Source organism: Maniola hyperantus, chromosome 19 (genome assembly GCF_902806685.2).
Source record: "Maniola hyperantus chromosome 19, iAphHyp1.2, whole genome shotgun sequence".
NCBI classification, from domain to species: Eukaryota; Metazoa; Arthropoda; class Insecta; order Lepidoptera; family Nymphalidae; genus Maniola; species Maniola hyperantus.
Genome location: NC_048554.1, coordinates 10,815,453 through 10,837,276, shown reverse-complemented (window position 1 = coordinate 10,837,276; position 21,824 = coordinate 10,815,453). Strand labels below are relative to the sequence as shown.

At 38.2% G+C, this 21,824-nt stretch overlaps 1 protein-coding gene across 2 annotated transcripts in view; it reads right to left on the bottom strand.

Moving 5' to 3' along the window:
- LOC117991501 (neuropeptide CCHamide-1 receptor-like) overlaps nt 1–21,580 on the bottom strand; it is a 128,974-nt gene extending 107,394 nt beyond the window's left edge. The window contains exon 1 of one of the 2 annotated variants that reach the window (XM_069505179.1): nt 21,275–21,580. The gene's annotated coding sequence lies outside the window, so the exon portion shown is untranslated. The remainder of the gene's footprint in view (nt 1–21,274) is intronic. The other variant, XM_069505180.1, reaches the window with a different exon arrangement.
- Nucleotides 21,581–21,824: the final 244 nt, after the last annotated feature.

Sequence of the window (21,824 nt, the reverse complement as noted above, 5' to 3'; positions counted from 1 at the left end):
ACCCACGTACCTACACTGTAATATAGACCCTGCCTCGTTAAGAATAATACCTATTCAGAAATCCTACACGCGGGCGAACCCGAGGGAGGAAGCTAGTTTCATAATTAATGAAGGGTTGCAACAGTTACAAGTTGCTTTCTCCCCATTTGTCGGTCCACAGAGTTTGCAACGTGACAAAGACGTAATTATTGCAGACTACTTTGTGTGACTTGTTCTTTGTGAAACTCGACTGACACGCTGCCTGAATTAAAATAGTTCCTCCATAGAATGCTGGTACTACTATGAGTGCGAGTGGCAGGTTTGAGAAGGCAAGAAAGAGAGAAAGAAGGAAGAGTTTTTCATGCCATTATGCCAAAACACAGTGAACCTGTACACATTATAATATGTATTACATTATTTTATTTTATTCTCTTTGGAAAACCAACAGCTTAAATTGATCTTTACATTCTTAAATAAGGTAACTAGGAGCTAATAATAGGTTTTCACAGATAACAATAGGTTTATACACAAAGTAAAGACTTTATCGTTGAACTCGAACACCCAACTCCTCAACTCTGATGCTGTAAGGAATTAAATTCCTAAATCGTGGTGATCCCACGGGATTTTTAAAGAATCATCCGTTTAAATGTTTTCACGAAAGTTGGTACAGAGATACATTGCATCCCAGGAACGGGCTCCTACGGATAGGCGACTTTTTGTCCTGGAAAATCAAAAGCTCCCATTGGATTTTTGAAAACCTAAAGCCAAGCGGGCGAAGCCGCGGGCATTAGCTAGTATAAACTATATTTGCCGCGCCGCGTCGCGTGATTGGCTGCGCCTTGCTCCATACAAACTCATATGTTAAACTAGGTATATTGCATTTGAGTCTTTAGTTGATACGCACGGAAGTGCTTGGGGCATGGCTTGTTACAAATGCCGTAGGCCGCGTCCGGCGTGACGCTGTACACGGCCTACGGAGTTACAAATGCCGTAGGCCGCGTCCGGGCGGCGTGACGCTGTACACGGCCTACGGAGTTACAAATGCCGTAGGCCGCGTCCGGCGTGACGCTGTACACGGCCTACGGAGTTACAAATGCCGTAGGCCGCGTCCGGCGTGACGCTGTACACGGCATACGGAGTTCGTAGCACCTGAATAAAAATATGGTCTCGGAAACGCGGTCGCAAAACTCCAGTGTTATAACACCCTAAAACGGTGTAATAATTATGTGACCCAAGGCACTTGCACAACTACATGTAAATATAATGTAACGCACCGTAGAATTAGGAGGCAGTCTCAATAAAGCACGTTTATAATAAACATCTTTCTTAGTTTGGGCCTCCATTACCACAAACGGCGGCAAAGCAAAAATATTATCACTTGGAGCGTAAAAATAATAAATTATTACTAGCTTATGCTCGCGACTTCGTCCGCGTGGACTACACAAATTTCAAACCCCTATTTCACCCTCTTAGGGGTTGAATTTTCAAAAATCCTTTCTTAGCGGATGCCTACGTCATAAAAGCTATCTACATGCCAAATTTCAGCCCGATCCATCCAGTAGTTTGAGCTGTGCGTTGATAGATCAGTCAGTCAGTCAGTCACCTTTTCCTTTTATATATTAGATTTTTCTTTTAAGAAAATTCCAGGCATTCTTAACGTCAATGACACTTTAGTAAGTTTACAGAACTCAGAAGAAATCCTGTACCAAGCCGTGTAGACTGTAGGTACAGTACGTGGCCGAAAGTAATCTACATTGACCTTTAGAAGGAGATAGCAGATTTGTAGAGCGTTGTCCCTGTCGTTGAAACCAACAAAACGTCATATAGGTGGTATGCATAAGTGACACAGACAACGATCTACAAAGCCGAAATGTCATTCTAAAGGCCGATGTACTGTACTGTATTAGAGAATATAGGTTTTTATAGAGCGCGCTACCTATTAAAGTGATTCCAAATTAATTTATTCCAGCAGGATTAACAAGTTCTTCTATCAAAGGTATTCAGGTACTCGCATAAATGAAAGCACTCCCACGCTTACCGAGAAACTCTTTAAATGAACAGGATTAGAGTTTAAAATAAATCAAATTCTAAAACAGCTCTGAGTAAATCAACAACTTATACTTTAAATTGATAGCATAACACTCAAGTTGAATTAACTTGTTTGATTTATTGCTTGTGGTAAATTAAACTATTTGACGATTCAAAAGCACCTTGTTAAAGTTTACTTGAATGCCAATGAATGGCGACCTCGCACCGGAAGACGCAGTGTTGGAAGACCCCCCACACCGCTGGATTCAGGCGGCGCAATACCGTGGCGTGTGGAAGTCCCTACGAGAGACCTATGTCCAGCAGTGGACGTCTATCAGTTGATGGTGGTGATGATGATGATGATTTCTGGTTTTGTATGTAGTTTGGCATGCGATGCGTTAAAACTATAAGCCAACATAATATACGGCGACGCTAAGTTTAGAAGAATCTTCTGGCCTGTGAAATTCTATCGCGCCTGACTGCAATAAACTTTGAGCGATCGCAGACTCGAGTGGAGTCTGCAAACAAGACAGGGGTAGATAGGGCATGCCTATACTCATAACAACTGTTTGAGTGTGAAATAGGTAGATTCTTCTGAGAAGTTATGTTAAGGCGAGTCACCGAGGCTAAGCGGAAAAAACGGGTTTGCTAGATCAAATGTTTTAGGTATTTACTATTAAATAATGGCCTTGTTAAAAATAAACAATATACCTAAAGACATTGTCTAAAGAATGTGCTACTTTGATACACAATAGGAAGTACTTCACTCGATCAAATAAAAGTCTAAAACGAATTATTTAATACTAAAATTTCTGACTTGGCAAATAATTTTTATATGGAAATATTTGTCTTTAAGTACTACATAGAACCTGCTAAATTTTGGTTTTCAATAGGACTTCTATAATTTATTAAATTCAAATTTAACGTTTGAAACACAGAATTTGAACGTTACCAAGCGGTTTACTTCAAAGCCGCGCTGCCCGCCTCGGTGACTCGCCTTAAAGGCCTGCGTAGACGAGATACAAAAATGTATTACTAAGAACTGCGTGGTCAATTTTCATTTCTTACATAGCTTTAAAACTATTTGTTTTGAATTTACTACCCATATTATCACTAACCTACTACTACTGTTTATTGGTCTGTTGGTTTATTGGTTAGTCCTCCAATCACGACTCGCAACGGAGAAACGGATCGACGTGATTTTTTGCATGGGTATAGTTTAGGACCTGGAGAGGGACATAGGCTACTTTTTATCCCGGTATATCAAAGAGTTCCCACGGGATATTTAACAAATCCACGCGTACCAAGTCACGGGCATCAGCTAGTTAAAAATAACTACTTAAGTATATTATATACTTGAGATCCTCAGAACAAGCCTTTTTCAAAATTAATAAAAATATTTTCAACCAAAAAGATGCCATAGGTACCTACCATAGGTGCCATAGGTACGCGACAGATCGAGATGGCATTATTGGGGTGGGGATGCCCTGCACACCCGCACGTCACCCGTACTATCCCGCACCGGGTTAGCTCAAGGGCCGCCTCATACCTTAATTGCCATCTCGACCTGTCGCGTACTATAGGTACCTCCCTAGGTAACGTACAATCAAGATCAAACCTATAAAGCATCAAAATAGGTAGTAAGTATTTGCCTGCCATAAATTTTGAATTTATGAATCAATATAGTTTATTGGTTGATCGGATTTATTACTTCATGATAGACAGATAGGTGTCTGTCTGTCGTAAACCTTCAATATCTGAAAGTAACTTTATTAGGTATGTGAAGAAGATAAATGGATATCAATATTGGGATTTATTTTTATACAGCGTATAACCAGAACACTGGCAAAAACGAAGATAGGTGATTACTGATAAAATATGATACCACAAAAAAATGCGTTTAAAAAAAACCCCCAATAATTTTGTACAAGTTTATGATATATCTATTGCAAATAAAACATCTGACTGACGTTAGAGGTCAACGAAAGCTGCATAAGTAGGCTACTCGGAATCAATGCCGCATCGTAAGCGGGACATTGACCCGAGTTTTGCACGCTATACATTGCGGGTTTGAAAAATACTAAATCCCTAAAACTACAAAATGATGCAAATGGTTATTGGTATTGGATTGTGTTTAGGTAGTATAACAATAACGCTAAGTTTTGCTAGCGTTCTGGTTACACCCTGTATAGGTACTTCACACACGTGGAAAAAATCCAGACGTTAAAGTTTGCTACGTATAGTCCGCGACAGGTCGAGATAGCAATGAAAATGAAAATGAAAATGAAAATCTTTTTTATTCGTATAAACTTTTACAAGTGCTTACGAATAGTCGGATGCATCTACCACTGGTTCGGAATGCCTTTCCTGCCGAGAAGAACCAGCAAGAAACTCGGCGGTTGCTCTTTTCAAATATTTGATATAGGTACAAAATTATGCCATGTATAAAATAGTATTTGCAGTCTTGTGCGTTGCTGGAACGAGCTGCAGGTCAAATCCACGCTCTTTTATCATTTAGATAATCTTCAATTGTGTAATATGCTTTTTTCAGGAGCATATTTTTAATAGATTTTTTAAACTTGTGCAAAGGTAAGTCCAAAATAGTTTGCGGGATTTTATTTTAAAAGGTACCCACAAATGACTTTTGGACTTTCCTGAGGCGGAATCGGGCGCAATCGGGGGTGAACGCCCCGCACACCCGCACAGCCCCGCACTAAGCCGGTGCGGGCAAACGCGAGTGACGTGCGAGTGTGCGGGGCGTCCCCCCGTCTCATACCCCGTTTGCCATCTCGACCTGTTGAGTAGCAAACGTACTATTTTTAATAACATCAGTTTTTGAAAACTCCCACGTTTCTGGCGGTAATTTAAAATTACTTTTGCAGTTAACTGCTTTTTAGAAGTAGGTATATAGGCGGCTTTACTCCCAAACAATTTAAATGCAATTTGATTGCCAATCAAATTATTTTTAGTCCTTCAGCTAAATAAACGCCAGCTCTCGGTCGCCTGACGCGTGGATTTTAAATAAGTTATTAAAAACCGCAACGTAGGGATAGTCAGCGACAAGTCGAGACGGCAATCGGGGAGGGAACGCCTTGCACACCAGCGCAGCCCCCGCGCTAACCCGATGCGGGCGAGCGCGGGTGACGTGCGGCTTTGCGGGGCATCCCCCCGCCTCATACCCCGATTGCCATCTCAACTTGTCGCGTACTATACGTTTTACATATTGGCCCGTGTCATAATATCAGGAAAACAGCATCAAGGCTGGAAGCCGGCCAAAAAAAGGTGAAACCGGTAAACGGCGCAAATTGCCTCTCTAATCGAGAGTTACATTATTATAAAAGTTTGTACCTTTCATGGCCATGAAAAAAATTCCCATGAGATATTTCGGTTAATTGCCTCTTCTAGTAACAGATAAAGGCTGGCTCATTTTTTGCGTGACAGGATTCAATTTCGGAGCGGGAAAATCTATATATAAAAAGGAAAAGCTGACTGACTGACTGATCTATCAACGCATAGCTTAAACTACTAGACGGATCGGGCTGACATTTTGCATGTAGGTACATAGCTATTATGACGTGGACATCCGCTAAGAAAGGATTTAAAAAATTCAACCCCTAAAGGAGTAAAAAAGGGATTTGAAATTTGTGTAGTCCACGCGGACGAAGTCGCGAGCATAAGCTAGTAATATATAAAAGGAAAACTAACTGACTGATCTATCAACCCACAGCTTTAACTACTTGACGGATCGGGCTGTGCCTGTAAATATCTATTATGACCTAGGCATCCGTTAAGAAAGGATTTTGGAAAATTTAACCTCTAAGGGGGTAAAATAGGGGTTGAAATTTGTGTAGTCCAAGCAGACAAAGTCGCGGGGATAAGCTAGTAATAAATAAATTGCAATAGAAAGTCTACGGTACGGTGGTACGGTGTCATATACCTCAAAATTATATCACCTTTCTTATATAATTGCTGCAGACGCAAAAGTTTTGGGCTAAACATATTATCGGTAAAATTACCCCTAGACCCTTTTTTCGCGGGGGGATTAAAAACCTTTTCGTATTGCTTTATTTTAGGGAGAGTAAACAAAGAGAGAGTAAAATGGAGAGCTATGCTTGATAAAAATTCCTGTTGTGAAATATTGCGTATCTTCTTGGATTTCATATTGGTTTTACACAGCTTAGCAACTTTACAGTTATAATATTACTTATTTAAAAGCTGCGTCTATGGAGCATGCAACATAATATTAAATTGCACAGGCGTAGATGATAAAGATATTCAATAATTTTCTACTCGGCCGTCCCCATTAAAGAGCTTAAGTTTAATATTCTTATCCAAGTATCGATTGAATCAGGGACAAGGATTAAAAGGAATTTTTTCTAGCAGCTGAAGCGACTAATTTCATTAACAGCTTAGGCTCCGATAGAGACGCTCCGGGTGTTAAAAAGGAAGTATTTTGGATATTTCAAAGCTGCTTCAGCTCCTTTTTAGGGTTTCGTACCTCAAAAGGAAAAACGGAACCCTTATAAGATCACTTTTTGTCTGTCTGTTTGTCTATCTGTCGGTCTATCAAGAAACCTACAGGGTACTTCCTATAACCTAGAATCATAAAATTTAACAGGTAGGTAGGTCTTATAGCAGACATTCGGAGAAAAATCTGAAAACCGTGAATTTTACAAAAAAAAATTAAATTGTGGTCATGAACTACTAATTAGTATTTTCAATTTTCGAAGTAAGATAACTATATCAAGTGGGGTATCATAATATGAAAAGTCTTCATCTGTGCATTCTAAAACAGATTTTTATTTATTTTTATGCATCATAGTTTTTGAATTATCGTGCAAAATGTCGAAGAAATACGACTGTAGTACGGAACCCTCGTTGCGCGAGCCTGACTCGCACTTGGCCGGTTTTTTTATAATTAATTAGTGCTGCTAGTAGTTCTGGTCGATGTGTGTCAGTCTTCTAGTACACGTCAATACGATTGGTGGTCACGATGTAATTTGGGTGGTGTGAGATGAAGTGCAAAAGTGTGCGCTGTGAAATGATACCTCAATGTCAAATATTGCAAAGTGTTTTTGTGATCAGAGTTGTAGCTATAGCACGATTCCTGGCAAATCGCTCACAAGTAAGACACACACACACACACAGTACCTACACATTACCCCACTGTATAGTTTCTAAACTGTGATATTGGAAAGACGTCGCGTTCGGGTGGAAACGGTTCAATATTGGAAGTAAACATACTAAAGTTGGATATTAATGGCTTCCGTTGGCGTGCCTAATTTAAGGTTATACACTTCAACATTTATGTTTTTAACCTCAATAAAATACCATCACACTTTCTTTCATTGGTTGGTTTCATATAGAGATTGCGGGAGCTCGTAGTTTTAAGTTTACCTAGTGTTAATTTTGTAATTTTTAACATTTGGTTATTTATTTTGTATCTCTTGTTTTTGTGCTGAATAAACTTTTATTTATTTATTTCCCGTTGACCTAGAACCATGAAATTTGGCAGATAGGTAGGTCTTATAGCACAAGTAAAGGGAAAATCCTAAAACCGGGAATTTGTAGTTACATTATTAAAAACAAATTAAATGTGAAAATAATTAGCATTTTCAATTAACTATACCCAGTGGGTATCATATAAAAGATTTACCTGTCCATTCTAAAACAGTTTTTTTATGCATAATCATTTTTGATTTATCGTGCAAAATGTCGGAAAAAATACCCGAGTATGGAACATTAAAATTAAAAATTAAAATCACTTGAACGGATAGGCCGTGAAAAAAATGAAGACAGACAAACTTTCAATAATGTTAGTTTAGTAATATTTTTAGGTAGAGGTGCTCTTGAAAGTAGGTAGGTTCTTACCCAACTTCAAAACTTTACAATATTATTTAAATTAATATTTGAGAAACTAAGAAATTGTTAGAGTGCTTTACGTTATTTCTACCCATCTAATTAAATAATGTAACGACCTTTCTCAACTCTGAAGTCCTTTGCAAATACCTACCGCACAAGAACGAGTAGGTAAGTACGTATTGTCCGCGACAGGTTGAGATGGCAATCGGGGTATGAGGCGGGGGAAGCCCCGCACACCCGCATGTCAACCGCGCTCGCCCGCACCGGGCTAGCACGGGGGCTGTGCGGGTTGCCCTCCCTGATTGCCATTTCAACTTGTCGCTTAAGTACCTACTATAGTACGTACTCTAACTTTATTTAGAATTATTGATATTGAAGGTTATTAAAAGAAATATAATCATCATCAACCGATAGACGTCCACAGCTGGACATAGTAGTAGTCTCTTGTAGGTACAGTCTTGCCGCCTAAATCCAGCGGCTCCGAGCGACCCGTATGATGTCTCCTGTCCACCTAGTGCGTTTTCCAGTGCGAGGTCACCATTCTAGCACGTTAAGACCCCAACGTCGTCTGTTGGTTTTTCTAACACAATAGAAGCAATAAAATATACATACAGGTTTACAGGTTTTACAACTTAGCTGTGTCTTTGATTTATTTTTTATTCATTATAGGTATACGCTTGACCACAATCACACCTGATGGGAAGTGATGATATGGCCTGACCAAATACCGAACCATTCATCTCAATTAACGAGTGCGTGTTAATTGAAAGAGATAAGCGAAGCCTCTAAAGTCAACTCACTTGGAATATTTTGCACTTTGTTCATCCGTTTCGCAAGCCTAAACCTTATGACTTATGAAATAATGAACACAATTGCTTAAACAAATAGCTATAGGCCTATATCTATGTGAAACTATGTTTTTAGGGTTCCGTACCTCAAAAGGAAAAACAGAACCCTTATAGGATCACTTTGTTGTCTGTCTGTCTGTCGGTCTGTCAAGAAACCTACAGGGTAGGTACTTCTCGTTGACCTAGAAACATGAAATTTGGTAGGTAGGTGGGTCTTATAACTGGTATTAGGGGAAAAATCTGAAAACCGTGAATTTGTGGTTACATTACACAAAAAAAAAAAATTGTGGTCATGAACTAAAAATTAGTATTTTCCAATTCGAAGTAAGATAACTATATCAAGTGGGGTATCATTTTAAAGGGCTTCACCTGTGCATTTCAAAACGGATTTTTATTTATTTTATGCATCATAGTTTTTGAATTATCGTGCAAAATGTCGAAAAAATACGACTGTAGTACGGAACTCTCATTGCGCGAACCTGACTCGCACTTGGCCGGCTTTTTTTTCGTCAAATATTCCTCAGTGTTTGAAGACCAAAGTCTTCGAACAATGCATGTTTCCAGTGATGTTTAACTATAGGTCTCATAAGAACAGAGTCATTCAGTGGGCGATGGAGAGACCTATGCTTGGAGTTTCCCTACGTAATCTCAAATCAGAAATGAGGAGATCCATAAGAGAACCAGAGTAACCATAGCTCAATGGGTTGCGAAGCTGAAGAGGCAATGTAGGGAACTTGTTACAAATTACAAGTTCTCTACATGGGTTCCGTATCGTATCATGATGTGGTGTCAGAGTTATTCCTCATTATGCAGGATCGTAAATTTAAGCCATGCGCGCTGGTGTCACTGGTGTAACCGCATCGTAATGTACGTGCTCAAATTATTTATAGGTAGACATAATTTATTCAATTAATATTAACTGACAAACGGTTTTGTAATTAAGTAGGTACGAGTAGGTATACTATATAGGATGTAGATGCTCACATTTCAGAACACTTACTTCAATAACATAAGGCATGAATTTTCATTTTAAAATAAATTTTTATTTGCTTTTATGCACCATAGTTTTTGAATTATCGTGCAAAATATCGAAAAAATACGACTGTAGTACGGAACCCTCGGTGCGCGAGCCTGACTCGCACTTGGCCGGTTTTTTTAAGCTTTGAATGCAGTTTTTATTTTCTTTTGATTGATGTGGCGGCTTCTTAGATCAAATTCCTGAAACTCTGATACTTAGTTAAAATTTTTGTTTCGCAGACCGTTTCTAAAAAACACACTGGAAAATTTTTTCTTGTCGTTTTCAATAGACGCTAACTCTCTTGATCTAATTTCCACTAGTATATTAGATTTTCTCTACATATTCCCGACACCAGCTGCCATACAATTGCTGATAAAGGACCGAACGGGATTAGATCCTGAATAAGGCAAGACTTAATCGCCCTTTACATCCCACTGCATTCTGCAGACGACATGGAAATGAGCTTTTCACGCAGATTGGTCTGCCATCTTGTTAATTTAGACTATTGTCTTGGTTGGTTCTTTAGAAGTGAAACCGCGTAGTTCCTTAGTACGTATACGTATTGTGTATATTAAGTACTTTGCAGTAAAATAAATACTTTCTCATTAAATCTATTTCTTTTCTGACGGACGGGCGGACTGATTTGGCTGGAAATGGAGAATAGCACATAGGCTACTTTTTATCCCGGAAAATCAAAGAGTTCCCACGGGATTTTGAAAAACGTAAATCCACGCGGGCATCAGCTATTTTTTTTAAAAAAGAATGTTGACTGACGACTAATATTTCCCTTTCCCCTCCAACTTGAGCTAGGAGTACTACGACCATAGTGCAACGGGTGGGATTTGAACCGCCCGCGCCGGCCTTTCGGAATTCAGTCCGCTCCTCAACCGTTGAGCTATTGAGGCTCTTAAATTAGATAATATTATGTCATAGATTTAATTAATACTGTAACCTACGATAGGCATACGACTGTAAACTGTATATTTTTTGTCAATTTCAGTTTCGCTTTATGAATCTACTGAAATAAAACTTATCCAAACTTAGCTATTTTACTGGTAAAATATCATCATCATCAACCGATAGACGTCCACAACTGGACATAGGTCTCTTGTAGGGACTTTCACACGCCACGGTCTTGCGCCGCCTGACTCCAGCGGCTCCCTGCGGCTCGTCTGTTGTCGTCCGTCCACTTAGTAGGGGGGTCTTCCAACGCTACGTCTTTCGGTGCGAGGTCGCCATTCAAGCACCTTGGGACCCCAACGTCTTTCGGTTTTACGAACTATGTGCCCTGCCCATTGCCACTTCAGCTTCGCAACCCATTGAGCTATGGCGGTTACTCTGTTTCTCCTACGGATCTCCACATTTCTGATTTGATCACGTAGAAACGTGGTGAAATATATCACAGCCATTTTACGTGCACCACATCCTCGCATGCAATTGAGTAATGAGACACTCACCTTGATTTACAACATTGCATGCTGGGATGCAATTTTACTATCAGCCAACCTTCTTTCTAAGTAACAGTACAAATAAGTCCCATTGCAATAATGAGAGTGAACTGAAACTGAACAAGCGTGGTGTGGCCCAGTTGTGACTTGTGAGAGCGCATCCCGACCCATATTATAATTGCGAAAGTGTATTTGTTTGTTGGTTTGTCCTTCAATCACGTCGCAGCGGAGTAACGGATTGACGAGATTTTTGCATGTTTATAATTAAAGACATGGAGAGTAACATAGGCTACTTTTTATCCCGAAAAATCTATACATATAACTAGCTGATGCCCACGACTTCGTACGCGTGGATTTAGGTTTTTAAAAATCCCGTGGGACCTCATTGATTTTCGGGGATAGAAAGTAGCCTATGTCACTCTCCAGGTCTTAAACTATACCCATGCAAAAAATCACGCCAATTCGTCGCTCCGTTGCGACGTGACTGAAGAACAAACCGACAAACCAACAAACAAACACACTTTCGCATTTATAATAAGGGTTTTTGGGATAACTTTAAAACTATGCAGCACTGCACCAGGGAGGTCGTCAAATGCTGTGGGAATCTCATCAACTTCCATTTATTTGGGGTATTCAAGCAAAAAAAATTTCTATTATCTAGTAATATGGACCCAGTTCGAATAAAAAAGCGGCATTATTAGGGAAAGTTAGTAATCAAGGCACGAAACCTATAAATTCCACAAGTTCTAATACTTGCCGCCTTGACGTTTTTTATTAACATCCGCCTCTGACTTTTTATTGATAAGAGATAGGTCTCGATAGTGCCGAAACGATAATAAGAGTCTAATGATAGCTCCTAAGTCATTCCATCTACATTCTACACGCACGAAACGTTTTGCGTCATCATTCTTCATACATATTATGGCTATGGTTTGGAATACTCTTCCGCGATATGTGTTTCCTATACCAATTACAACCCGGGTTTTAAAACAAGAGTGAATAGGCATCTTCTAGGTAAACGCGTCCCATCTTAGGCCACATCATCACTTTCCATCAGGTGTGATTGTGGTCAAGCATATACCTATAATAAATAAAAAAGAAAGTAGATAATAGGGAGTCCACTAACATTTTTAGGTATTTAGGTATAAGTTGAGCTGTTTACGATTTAATTATTTATTAAGTACTAGCTGATGCCCGCGACTTCATACGCGTGGATTTAGGTTTTTCAAAATCCCGTGGGAACTGTTCAATTTTCCGGAATGTAAATTAGTCACTCTCCAGGTCTTTAACTATACCCATGCAAAAAATCACTTCGATACGTGATTGAAGGGCAAACCAACAAACCAATAAACCAACAAACAAACACACTTTCGCATTTATAATATGGGTAGTGATTAAACTAAAAACAATATCTTTGACATCATCATCAACCCATCGCCGGATCACTACTGAGCACGGGTCTCCCCTCAGCGTGAGAAGGGTAATTTTTTAGAGTAAGGAACCCTAAAAAAACTGGCTAAGTGCGAGTCAGGCTCGCGCAATGAGGGTTCCGTACTACAGCCGTATTTTTTCGACATTTTGCACGATAATTCAAAAACTATGATGCATAAAAAAAATCTGTTTTAAAATGTGCGGGTGAAGACCTTTCATATGATACCCCACTGGATATAGTCACTCACTTCGAAAGTTGAAAATACTAATTATTAGTTCATGACCACAATTTAATTTTTTTTGTGTGATCTAACCCTAAATTCACGGTTTTTAGATTTTTCCCCAAATGTCAGCTATAAGATCTACCTACCTGCCAAATTTCATGATTCTAGGTCAACGGGAAGTACCCTGTAGGTTTCTTGACAGACAGACAGACAGACAGGTAACAAAGTGATCCTATAAGGGTTCCGTTTTTCCTTTTGAGGTACGGAATCCTAAAAATTGAAGGAGTATTGCGAAATAGGCAAGTATTTTAGTCAACCTCTAAACCACTTTGGTAGACGGTAGGTATTGCTTTCATAGGGCGTTGTTCTTTATTATATCAGCCTTATTATCGTAAAACAAGTGTCATCAAGGATAACAAGACGGTAGGTATCAATTTTCGTCGGCGAAATAATGCTAATAAGGTTTTTTACGATCCAAAAGCGTAGAACTACTGCTGAAGTAGTAGGAAATAATATTTGTAAGATATTTTGTAGTAAAAAGTTAATTTAATTAGTTTTGCAGCACAAAAGAAAATTATTTTCCTTCCATTTTTCCTTGGAATTCCTTTTTTAGAGTTCCGTACCTCAAAAGGAAAAAAGGAACCCTGATAGGATCACTTCGTTGTCAGTTTGTCTGTCTGTCTGTTTGTCCGTCTGTCCGTCTGTCATGTCTGTCAAGAAAACCTATAGGGTAGGTACTTCCCCTTGACATAGAATCATAAAATTTGGCAGGTAGGTAGGTCTGATAGGAAAAAATCCGAAAACCATAAATTTGTGGTTAGGAAAAAAATTTAAATGTATTCATGAACAATTATAGTAATTTTAATTGTCAAAGTAAGATAACTGTACCAAGTGGGGTATCATATGAAAGCGCTTTACCTATAAATTCTAAAATAGATTTTTATTTATTTTTATGCCTAATAGTTTTTGATTCATAGTGCAAAATGTCTACAAAAATTCCGAGTACGGAATCCTCTGTGCACGAGTCTGACTCGTCCTTGGCCGGTTTTATTAAAAGGAAAGGAATGCAGTATTGTTAAACAAAAAATGGTTTTGTACCTAGGTACTGAAATGTTGAAAGTGGGTAGTTTTGGGGCAGACCGAAAAGTAAAAAAAATACGCCCCGAATTTCATCATTTGTGAAATGTTTGTGAACCTGAGAATATTAAATGACCCTGTTCATTCAATACGCTCCGCATACTTCAGTAAGTCTTGAATAAGTAGAATAAGTGTATTATAATCAAATTAATTACTGAATATGCTTAAATAAAAGCAAGCAAAAATAATAATTATTCCCACTTATAGGTAGCGCACCAAAAATGTATTAACAAAATATTTTACTTCCGTTATGGAATTATATAATTTTTGATCTGATAATATGAAACGCGTGGGAGGTCTTTTATCGCTCATAAATGAGTGTAATAACTCCTGAATACGTCGTGATTTTACGGGACCTTTAAAAGCAGGAATTATCCGACGCTGTATTACAATGAACGGAAAAAATACAGAACAATGCAATAATAACCATCCATATTATAAATGCGAAAGTGTGTTTGTTCGTCCTTCAAAAACGTCGCCAGGGAACAACCGATCGACGTGAGTTTTTGCGTAGTTAAAGACCCGGAGAGTGACATCGGCTACTTTTTATCCCGGAAAATAAAAGAGTTCCCACGGGATTTTTTAAAAACCTATATCCATGTAGATATCCTATTGTACCTGCATTTTATTGAATAAATAATTCATTCATTCATAGACGAAGTCGCGGGCATCATCTAGTAAAAAATAACGCTACACTTATAGCAGCTGGTTTTCTATTCCAGCTCTTAATATTTGTAAAAAAACCTGTGATTTGTTCATTCACTGAGGGGGCGTTCATTCACTGGAGCCTTTACCTTATGTACGTACTTTATTCAAGTATAATCTTTAGCGTGTTGCAAAAAGTTGCAGTTTATTTGAATTGACATGTTTGTGTAATCATGTATCGAAAAATAAATATCGTTTCAGAACCCATTTAATTAAATAAACACATGTTTTAAACATAAGCTTTTAGGCTCAAGACACATTGTGGTAGAGTCGAAGTGACGCGAAGCATGAAATTCGTCGCGAAATAAATCGGCTGATGCCCCTAGTAGCTTTTTATTTTTTATTTTTATTGCGAATATATGTATAAACAGTGGAGATATTATAAAAACCAAAAATGTACAACCAAATTTAGCCTATTATATTAGCATGCAATATAATACTTACTAAGTTTAATTTTATGATTTGCCTGTATTTTATAAAAAAAATATTATACTTAATAATCTCAATCGTCTACTATATTTGTACGCCGACATGGCTAATGTGCTGGACTATGTTTATTAGATTTAACACCTTATGTACCTACACACATTATGCAAATAAAGAATTGTATTGTATTATTTTATAATTTAAAAACTTGTACATAGTTTTGAAAAAATTGTCACAAAAAATATGAAAATATTATCTAGTAGTAAAAAGTCAAAATTAATAAAGATTTCAAGTCGCTTAGATTTTCCGCTAATATACCTTGATCCTTATACTGTACACACATATGAGTTAACAGACATTAAGCAGTCTCGTAATCTGTTGAGCATAAATTAAAATAGTAAATAGACTAAAGTTTTTTGGACGAACTACTTAAATAAACCCAAGTTTTTCTTAACGATATTTTGTAAATAAAAATGTAGGTAAGCGAAACCGTAGCAATCAAATATTTTAACAATTTCGAGGCAAAGCGGAGGTGATTTTGAGAGCGAAGTTTTATGATTTTAATTTTTGTCAGATGCATAGGTGTTACTCTTTATATTCAAAATCAGGCAGAAAAGGAAATACACATCCAGATAATAAGCGCGATTACTGATAAGTTATGTAAGATCAATCCTTAGATTGGAGAATGGACATAAAATAACAATGTCGAGCGAAGTGAACCCAATTTTTTTTTATAGAAAAGTTCCTTTGATTCGGCGCACCTAATATTTTGTGCCCTAAAAGGTAGCCCATCCACGCCCTCTTTTTATTTTTTAGGATATACAAGATATTTACATTTTTTGACTCTCGCCAAACTGGTGAGCCAGTTTGTTAGCGAGCTACCCTACTATAGCACCTAAAAGAAAAAGCGTCATCAAGAAAAGGGGTAATCTGAATCAGTGGTAGATTGAAGTAACGATTCGAAAGCTATAAATAAAAAAGCTGGCTGTAAAGAAAATCTGGCCCTATCGTACGTATTTAGGTACAGCACTCATTGAATTTATGAAATCACGTCGTATTTCTTCAGCGTGAATATTTTTTTGTGACCACATAATAAGTAGACCCAGACCTTAATTGATTTCCAATTGTAAACCTATGACCCGTGTATATCCAGCTTTAGAAAAGCTGCCAATGCCATTTCGCGACCATTGAATCGAGTATAGTAATCTTTTATGAAGCCTGAATAAGGTGACTGGCGTGAAATCTCATTCCAATATCGTCTACTCTGCATGCTCTTTATTCTGACGAGTCCTTAAAAGATATAGAGAGTGAATTATAAAGGGATTCCAATATTATAGTTATACTAATAGGCAGTAGCCCTTCAGCTCAAACAAGACATCATTTTTGTTCTTAGTAGGTACTTTCGAGCCCGTAGTTTTAAGTTTACCTAGTTTTAATTTTGTAATTTTTACCATTTGGTTTATATATTTTGTTTCTCTTGTTTTGCGAGCTGAATAAACTTTTATTTATTTATTTACTAGCTGATGCCCACGACTTCGTCCGCGTGGAATTAGGTTTTTTAAAAATCCCGTGGGAACTCTTTGATGTTCCGGGATAAAAAGTAGCCTATGTCTATACCCATGCAAAAAATCACGTCAATCCGTAGCACCGTTGCGATGTGATTGAAGGATAAACCAACAAACCAATAAACCAACTAACAAACACACTTTCGCATTTATAATAAGGGTAGTAATTATTTTTTAATTCTCATGTATGTAATTTTTGGTAGCCCCTATTCTATTTCTATATAGGGTTCATTATAGACGAGCAGTCTATAATGAGCGCTCTAGCAGCGCAGTGGCGTGAGAGAGGACGTCAGAAATTGATGTTAGCGGAGTGTTAAATGAGCGTCTTTTGTGGTATAAACGAGAACACAAAGACGTATGACACTTCTTTGTATACCATTGTTCCGAGATTGAATAATGCGGGGACCGTGGATAAAATAAATGAATTGCCTTATCAGTTTAACTGAATTCAATATTCACTTTTAAGGCCCACTTGCACCTGAACACTTTAAAGACGCATTTACATTTAGTCGATAGTCGAATTCGTCAACCAATGCAATGTTTGCACGTTAAATCGGTCGACGAATTCGGCTACCGGCCTAGTGCAATGCGCCATATTGGTAATGCTGTCTATAATTTTTTAAAATTTTTGACGACCTCCTTGGCTTAGCGCTGTGGTCTTATTAGTGGGACGTCCCGGGTTCGAATCCCAGGGGGGGTTTGGAATTTTATAATTACTAACTTTCTGGTCTGGTCTGGTTAGAGGCTTCAGCCGTGACTAGTTACTACCCAACCGGCAAGGCCGTGCCGCCAAGCGATTTAGCGTTCCGGTACGATGCCGCGTAGAAACCAAAGGGTCATGGGTTTAATAAAAACTGCCATACCCCTTCCAGGTTAGCCCGCTCCCATCTTAGACTGCATCATCACTTACCAGCAGGTGAGATTGCAGTCAAGGGCCAACTTGGTACCTATCTGAATAAAAAAAATTAAAAAATGTCTGTAGGTAAGTAATTCAATTTTTTTATGAAACACTGATTTCCCCAGAAAAACGCGTAAGTACTTGCCGGGGTTTTTTACACAATCAGAAAATGTGAGAAAAGTGTGCTAATTCAGTCTGAAATTCGGTTTGCGCCGACCCTTATTTAAAAGTTTAAATTAGTGTTTAAATAAACATTGTGGCTAATTCCGTTGTACACAATATCTAAACTAAACTAAAATGGCACGTCTAAATCTATTGCTATCCTTTTCATAATGTTGCTTGCGGAAAAGGATAGCACTAGATTTAGACATGTTAATTTAGTTTAGTTTAGAGATTGTGTACAAGAGAATCGGCCCCATTATAACACCACATGAGCAGCTTGGAATAGGTATTTTTATTCCCAAAGCGAATTCTTTAGATAACGTACGATACTAACCAGTTTCATGATTTGAAAACTATAAATTAGTTGCATAAATATACTCAACATACTTACTAACTGATACAAACATACTAAACTATCTAAAATATTCAAACGTTTTTACAATAAGTAGTACATTTCATTTTTCTCCCGTTCGCATTCTAGCACAAGTCTATCACATATTTGGATGTCTCGTATTGTCGATTTCGAACTTTATATGACAAAGTTTTCACCACGAGCGATGTCTGTAGAATTGTAGATGTATAAAGAAACTTCGAATTTCGTTTTAGAATACTGTACTAAACTCAACTGTGAGCCGAGAGTTGGACGCTGACGCCCACCCGCTTCGCATAAGAAGACAGGGGAGAAGTATCAGACCTCACCTTCTCCCGCTTTAGATATTGGGTGTAAACCTGTGCCGGTTCAACGTCAGGACGTCTCATCGGATCCGATATCCGAAATCCTGAGACACCTTATACTTGACGCGCACGGTACCGCTGGGTTTTTTAGTGGGCATGCTGTTAAAAAATTGCCAGTGAGTCCCACATACTCTTGTATATGGGATGCATAATTGCGGAAAAAAGGACATATTTTAGTTCGAAAAACGGTATAAATTGGTGTTCCAAAGTGTTAGAATGGCACTCTCGCACGGGAAAGTGCAGCGTTGGAATACCTTCTACTTGGTAAGTACTAAGTAGACGGTGTTAAGCGAGTCGCAGGGAGCGGCTTGATTCAGGCGGTGCAAAACCGTGGCGTGTTATGCGAAAACCTGCTGCCAACATTCGCGAATGCGAACATTTGTCTATGGCTTAGTGACCTTCTGGCAGTCCCGTTACCAAATGATAAAGAGAAGACTGATAATGTGATTACGAAGTTAAGTTACTTTTTATTACATTAAAAAGCATAAGTATATAATGGATTTTGTTTTAATAACCAACTATTACATTTAAAAAAAATTATATTTGCAAAACATTCGCAGTAATTTCGCGGAATGCGAATATGCAAAAATATGCGAATGCGAATGCGAATATTCGTTACATCACTAGTACCCACACTAGATAGAACCTAGCCAGTCCCTTTGACACATACGTATCAGGAAGCTTTCAAACTTTACAAATTTCGGGAAACCAGTTTCCCACGCTGACGCAACAAGAAACGTATTGAGCGATTGATGGCGCTGGAGTTGAAAATTGTTTTTCCCAAATGAGAATGGGGTTGACGCGTGAAAATCAGTTTTTCATTTGTTGCTCGTAATTGAAAACTGACCTTGTTGGAACTTGGACCTCCAGCTCCAGTTTGAATTTCAAACTGAAAAATAAATAAATTGAAAATATTAAGTAACTAGATGATGTGTCTCAGAAAACAGGGCCTCCAGCTCGTTGGTGAATACAAAGCAAACTACTAACTAAACTAAAGAGATAAAGAAAATATTATGTGCGTGCAAGTCCATATTATCTGTGTGTGTGTGTGTGTGGGGGTGTAAAATAAAAAGATAAGATGAGAAGAAGAAGAGATAAGATAAAAATTTATTCTCTGTCTGTCTGTCTGTCTGTGTCTGTCTGTCCGTCTGTCCGTCCGTCTGTCCATCCGTCCGTCCGTCCGTCTGTCTGTCTGCAAGCGTTGTGCCGTTGTGGAGTGTGGAAGCCCCCACGAAAGGTCAGCCATTTTCCGCTGTGAACTTCCATCGCTTGAGACCAAGTGAGACAGAAAATATAAAGTTTGGAAACAACCCCTTATTTAGTTCACGTTAATTATTCATTAATTATTTAAAATGTATATTTCTGGAGTGCCCCACGGACCCAGAAATACTTCGCAAGAAATAATTTACTTTCTAACATTGTTAGGGATACATTCTAGACTCCCTTATAAGTTAAGAATCTCATAAATCTTTGTTTCAGGTAAACAAACGGCTTGAGATTAATCACTAAAGACGCATAGGTACTTAATAATTTCGGTAAACCTCAATATCGGCTATACGTGTTTCATTTTAACACTTTCCCTGATGAAAATCTTAGGGAAAACTTAGAAAAGCTCTCGTAACAAAAGTATCTTGTACTCAAGTATAGCTCCTAACTTATCTCTAAGCTTGACACGTATAATGTCTCTCATCTTACCCTACTGTTATCACTAATCAGTCAGTCGCAGTCGCAAACACATCAGATAGCGCTCGCCCTTCCCTTGCAGAGAATCTAATTATAGTTTAATGCGCCCGCTGTTGAAAGGTCCTTTGGTTATGATAGGTGAAATCGACGGGTATAGTAACTAGCTTACTCCCGCGACTTCGTACGCTTGGACTACACTAATTTTGAACCGCTATTTCACCCCTTTAGGGATTAACTCAGGAACTTTAGGGATTAAATCCTTTCTTAGCGGAGGCCTACGTCATAATAGCTATCTGCATGCCCAGCCCGATCCGTCCAATAGTTTGACAGTTGTTTGACTGTGCTTTGACAGATCAGACAGTCAGTCAGTCAATCAGTCAGTGGTGGACTATGGTCAAACCCTTTTCATACTGAGAGGAGACCCATGCTCTGTAGTGAGCTGGCGATGGGTTTGTTCATGATGATGATTATGAATAAAGCTGTTGTTATTGCTACTGCATTTGGCACTGAAAGGCTACTAAAGCATAGCGAAAGAGCTATATCTTGGGAGGAAATAAAGGGCTATATTGTGCTCCAAATGAGCCGTCATTTATTACGACTGAAATGAATTTCCGGAACTCGACGCCTGCTGTTGTTGCAGTGCTATACTAAAACTAGCTTATTCACATGACTTTGTACACGTAGATTTATTTTTTTATATAAATCTCTGCGTTGTATAAGATATTCTTATCATAATAATAATATGTACAATGTGCCTAATTCCATTGTACACAATCTCTAAACTAAACTAAAATGTCACGCCTAAATCTATTGCTATCCCTTTCATAATGTTGCTTGCGGAAAAGGATGGCACTAGATTTAGACCTGTTAATTTAGTTTAGTTTAGAGATTGTGTACAAGAGAATCGGCCCCATTGTAATAATAATAATATAAATAATGGAATCAAATTCAGAACCTTCCAAATAATTTTAATTTTTCAACATGTCCCGAACTTTTTAAACTTGAGTAACGAAACAAGTGTAAAATGTAGACTTCATTTTCAAAAACCGTCGAATACACAAAAAAACAAGAAAGTTATTATTATTTTATATCCTGAAAGGACAACAGAATAAAGGAAAAACTTACAAGTAAATAACCCAGAAGAAATCACTCACTCCACGAATCCAAAACCAAACTCACGATAAGTACCTACCAAGCACTCAACAAACTTTATTAAAGTTTCAAGAAAGTTTTCCAAACAAAAAACATTTTAAATATATCCCAAAATTCCAGCCACATCACCTTTTATAAACTTAATAAATAAAAAGTTAATAGTCGCAGATTAAATATAAATGAAATATAGTTCTGTAGTAGGTAATATGTACGGTAAAGTTCGTTCGCAATACAAACTCGCGAAGGATATGTATGGAAGCGGCCCGCCCGCCCTATATCGCCGGTAGTTGTCGACTGGGCTTGAACCAATCGGTAGAACTCGCTTGCTCACTGGTTTAGCCACTTCACTTGCCTGCGCTTCGTTGTGCTTACTAGAACATTGGAACAGCTACCGTTTTAAGATAATATAATGAAAAATAACTACCCATTTGTAAATGCGAAAGTGTGCTTATTTGTTGGTTTATGGGTTTGTTGGTTTGTCTTTCAATCACGCCGCAACAGAGCAACTAATTGACCTGTTTTT